Below are 6,000 nucleotides of genomic sequence, written 5' to 3' on the forward strand. Positions count from 1 at the left end.
CTACTGAAATAACTTAGAATACGTTCACATATAAGTAGATGATCTACTTTTTCGTGCTTAACCCCCAATCCGTAATAAAAAAGCGAGATTTCCCATACAAAATTTTTCTCCCAAAATCCCAAACCATACTTTTAGACATACAACCCTGTGTTTTCTCTGTAATAGATCAATAGAACAATTTTACGCGTATAAAGAAAAACGTCAAAGTAAAAACTTAATAAAATGGATGCCGGCAAAGAAAACAGTTTGTCGTCATAATTTTAATAAATTGTTTGTTAGGTATTACTAGTTATGCATTCATATAACGGAGAAAAAGCGTGTTTCCATAAACGTGTGCCTTCTTATTACTTATTACAAAATGTGCAATACATAATATCGAATTTCGTGTTTTTTGAAACCTCAGTAAACGTCGTTTACGGATTTCCTTCAACTCTTTATTATTACCAAAACAATTGCGCAATTAAATTAGCTATTCCTCCTCTTTGTATTTTCTTTATATTATATATTAGGTACGCAACTAAGTTCTCGCTGTTTTTTTGATGAAAATACAACTTTATTCTGAAAAAATGGTGATGGTATCGCTTGGTCTTAACAGTTCATAATACATAATTAACACCAACTTGGTCGCACCAAATACATAGCATAACCTTCGCAGCGTAAATATTCGGCCGAGGCGACAACGTAGAAGCATGACCGGGTAGTCACCATGACTTTCTTTTCCTTCGGATAGCTGTAATTAATCCATTTCTTATTTGCCGCAGGAGCAGTTGTTCACAGGCGAAAAAACGACGTCCCCTGTTTCTGAATCATTTCCAAAGCATGCAATCGCTGGGAAATGGGTTGGCGGGTAACTCCTAATACTGAAGAAAGCTTTTCTTGCGTTTGACATGGATGCTCATTGAGCAATGCCTCCAATTCAGCGTCTTCGAAGGTTTTTGGCCTTCCTTCACGCGTACGGTCGTCAACATTAAAATCACCGTCTTTGAAGCGACGGAACCAATCTCGGCACGTTGTTTCATTTAAAGCAACATTTCCATAAACTTTTTGTAGCTCTCGATGTGCTTCAGCCGCCATTTTTTTCAAATGAAAGAGGAAAATCAACACTTCCCAGAAATGACGATTATTCAGCACAAAATCAGACATTTTCACAAAACCAAAAGTATATGAGACCAAAACAAAATCACTAATGTGTCGAGTAAGTTTGTTTACCATATGTCCAAGCGCGGGAACTTAGTTGCGCACATAACTGTTAATAATAATTAAACAAACCACAAACACCGAAGTACTTCACCAATATAATTCCTATGAAGAAAAACCTTTCACAACAGTATTGATAGCTGATTGTCAATTTCGCAGGTAATCTGCCATATTCATTGGTAATTAATGCATATGAGTGGCTCAGTGCCATCCTTGCCTAACCCTCGAAATTTCATATTTGGAGTTATTATGCGACACTACTTAGATATACTCCAAACTATCCGTGCTAAAGTTGCACATCCCTAATTTTTGAACGAGATAAGGCTGACATCTATGGGCAGTTTTGGCAATCTCAATATGTCAAAAGTTATTTGGGCCATTTCTGCCTAACCATCAAAACATGGCGGCCGCGAGCGACATGCTGTTTTCGTTATCCGACTTTTCAGGTGACGATAGTGATAAAGACAAAGACTACTTACCTTCAGATGAGGTCTCAGGTATTATAGTTTCATTTATTCTTAACGAAGTTCATGGCTTACAAAATGTTTTATGTGTTTAAGTTAGGTTATGTTCCATGGGAGAGAATGACGAGCAGCTCGTGGAGAATAATAAAGGGCGAAAGAGAGTCAGGCAGCCTCACAAACATGAGCAATATATTAGAAAACTAAAGCGTGCACGTGGTGAAGAATATCTATCTACAAAAGGACGACTCATTCCACAAAAACGGTGTGACTTATCAGAATGTGGATGTGTACTTCACTGTTCTCAACAGATTTCTGAAGACCGAAGAAGAGATATTTTTAAAGGATTTTACAGTATGGATGGGCCCATAAAACACTCTTTCCTTGCAGGTCAAATTGAGGTTACAGATATTAAAAGAAAATATACCAAAAATGAAAACAGTCGTAGGGTTAAAACAAGAATCTACAGGCTTCAAGATGAACAAGGGGAAGACAAAATTGTTTGCAAAAAATTCTTTCAAGGGACACTGGCTGTACGCGACGGAACCATTACAAATGCATTAAAGAGAAAGCAGCAATCTGGTACGCCGAGAAGTGACTTAAGAGGAAAACATACTCCACATAATAAAACTAGCTTGGCAGATGAACAAAGGGTTCGTGATTTTATACAACAATTTCCATCGTACGATAGTCATTATTGCAGGCGAGATAGTAACAGAAAATATTTAAATCCAGACCTAAACATGAAAATGATGTATGATATGTATAAAAATTGGTCCACTGACAATAAGCACCATACAGTTTCCTTATTTATTTTCCGACACATTTTTAATACAAAATTTAACCTGCATTTTCACCAACCGTAGAAAGACACTTGTCAAACATGCGACGAATTCAAGCTAAAAATAAATACTTTGCAGACAGAAGCTGAAAAGCAGACTTCCAAAGTGCAACATGACATTCATTTACGACAAGTATTTAGATGTTATCCGGGATATGAAAAAACGAGATGCCGTTGCAGCCATATCTAGCAATAATACAAAGCAAGTAATCGTTTTCGACCTAGAAAAGACATTACCTACTCCAGTTTTGACTACCGGAGTTGTATACTACAAACGTCAACTCTGGGTGTATAACCTATGCATACATGATGATAAATAAATAATTTTGGACACATGCACGTTTGGGATGAACATATTGCATCAAGAGGCGCAAAAGAAATCGCATCTTGTCTTTTATACCACATAAAAAACTGCTTGCCGTCAACTACAGAAGAAATCACTCTTTATAGTGACAGTTGCGGGGGCCAAAACCGAAATATTAAAGTGGTTTTGGCTCTTTCTTATGTTCTACAACATTCGAAAATTGAAAAAATTGACATGAAATTTTTTGTACCGGGGCACAGTTTTTCAACATGCGACCAAGATTTTGGAATAATAGAAAGGGAGAAAAAGCACCATCCCCATATTTTCCATCCCGATGATTGGTTAAATGTAATTAATTCCGCTAAGAAAAAAAGTCCTAAATTCAATGTACATCAGATGACGAAAGATTTGTTTTTTAGTAAAAAAACTTTGGAAGAATCTATTACACATAGGAAGGTTTCAACTAAAAAAGAGAAGGTCGAATGGCTTAAAATTAAATGGATTCAGTTGCGAAAAGGAGAGCCAAAGAAAATGTTTTATAAGTACAATTATGTTGAAAATGATCTACTTTTCAGTACACTACACCTGACAAAAAAATCTGGTAGGGGTCCCCCTTCGCTTTATTTTCCATCTCAATTACCGGCCCTGTTTCCAAATGGACGCGCTATAACTAAAGATAAGAAAAAGGATTTGATACATCTTTTGAAATTTGTGCCTCCAGTGCATCACGACTTTTACCAATCACTTAATGTAGGGGTTGTTGAGCAAAATGAAGAATCAGAAATTGAAGAAAATGACGAATAGCAATTTTTCTCATCACTTCAAGGATGCCTAACCATTACGTTCTATTTGCTTAGTAAGCGCCAAAAGTGCCTATACGTTTGTACCAAAGTCATGATGAGACAATAAAATATTTATTTTCTTAAGTTAATTTGTAGTATTCAAGGAATGTCTTTTCAGTTTAATTAAATGTTTCAAACCTTCCTAAAAAGGCTGTTTAATTTTGAATTACCTATTAACTTTGTCACTAATTATTAGGAAATGACTAAATTGAGGCTTAGGCAAACATGGCACTGAGTCACTCATATGTGAACGCACTTTTACATTTAATTAACACTCATTATGTACAAATAAACTTCCACTCATTGTAAATTTGCATACAGACACACACATAGTTAATGTTACTGATTATGCACCCTAATTCTCTTTTGGTCTGATAAATCTTTCGCTTTTACATAATTAGCGTGCATGCCAATAAATTTTACATATAATATTAATCTCTCACATCAACCAGCTTGGTTCGCTAGTGGTTTCGCAAGTGTATATTAGCGTGGCAGTTATTTGACCTGTTTTTTTATATACAATATTTTTTCGCGGGCTACCCTCCAGTTTGGTTTCATTCTATATAAAAATGACCTCTGTGAAATTTGGTGCCAATCGGATAGGGGAAAGGTGTGCCCCCGAGCCTTTCAATATGCAAAATTTACCCCAAAATAACAAAAAAATTTAATTTCATTAAAAGTGTGTTTTTTATTTTACATGAGTATATATACAGCGTAAATAAGTAGTAAAAGAATTTAATTGGTAAAGTATATTAAAATATATATTACATATATAAATTGAAGAAGGAAATTATTATCCATACAGTATTTAGCATATATAGTTCCATATGACGCTTACTTCATTGCAATTTAGTTTAATAACAACATATAAAAAAAACTAAAAAAAAGAAATAACTCATTGAAGAAAATAAAATAAAAATGAATTAAAAATCTTTATTTTTAGATATAGTTTGTTTATTGCAGTCTGTCGATAGTCACTTACAACTTGAAGCACGTACTGCATTTGTCGCTCGTTTTTTGTATATAACTTATTAAAATCCTCTACGAGTACTAGTTTAACACCTCTCTCCGCCGTATCATTTGTTACTTTAAGTTTATTAACTACTTTTAAAGCTTGGACGAAATCTTTATGTTTGTGCCACCGGGCAGGATCTGTGCATAGGAATTCGTCATTTATATTAAATCTTGCAAAGAATCGTTTTGTTTTGTTGGAGACAAATTGTTCAAGTCCTTGGTTTAATAATTCAGGAACTTGGCTTGTTTTCACGGTTATCCTTTTAATACTTTTTTTCACATTTAGTATCAGTTTCACGATTCAACGCCTTTACCATTTTAATTTTTGATTCTGCCGTCACATTTGGGTCAAAGAAGGCCAAGGCGATGGATTCAGGTGATAAATACCACAAATGATTTTTGATTTTTTGTAAAGCCACACGAAAGATGTCTTCGTCAACTGTCCGGTATTTATTAATTTTGGAAAGACCACTGAAATCCAAAAATGGTGCTTTGGCTGCAGAAGGTGCACAAAACCAGGCTTCGATATATATACTGTAAAGGAAAATGCAAATATCACAAATTGCATTTTTCTCACGCGGTGATAATTTAAATTCATCGCGAAACATGAATATCTTAAAGCAATAAATAGCCTTAGCCATCCACCTTGCACGATGGATAGCTCCTGGAGCACGGAAGGATACTCCACGAGATGGTATTTCGCCAAGAAAAATAGCAGCCAATTTTAAAAATTCTCGATAATCCCCTCTCGGTTGTTGTTCTTGCAACGTGCTTCGTATAAAATCAAGATCTCGGGAAACATCGACCGGATCCAAATGTTTTCTGATCTTCTTATTCACGATTCTGGTTTTAAAATTATTAACATTTATTTTAGGCCAAGCAGTTTGGAACTTTTTTAAGATTGGTATGGTTGGGTCGGTAGTTTTATCCATCTTCTCCTCGAAAACGGCTTTTAAAATGATTTCGTATATGTGATGGCGGCAAGGCAAATATTATATAATAGATCTTTTTCTAGAAAGCTTTCAATCAAAACACACGCACCATTAAAAGCGCCCGTATTAGAGGCAGTAGTGTCAAAAACCAATGCTTTTACGTAGTCCTGAAGGCCCCACTCCGCAAGGGTTTCGCAAACAGCTGTTGTCTGTTCTTTTCCACTCCCTGATTGCAATGCAGGTACACCAAGAAGTTGATCAGCACTGCAATTTGAAAGAATAACAGGAAGTCGGTCTACTGTTTCTTTACCTGTTAGTGATGGCAGTAATTTACTATCCCAATGTATCGTAGCGGCAGGCAATTCCTTATCCTTAAAGATATTTTTGATTTCGGTAACTTTCTTTTCGC

This window comes from Anastrepha obliqua, chromosome 6 (genome assembly GCF_027943255.1).
Source record: "Anastrepha obliqua isolate idAnaObli1 chromosome 6, idAnaObli1_1.0, whole genome shotgun sequence".
Taxonomy (NCBI): domain Eukaryota; kingdom Metazoa; phylum Arthropoda; class Insecta; order Diptera; family Tephritidae; genus Anastrepha; species Anastrepha obliqua.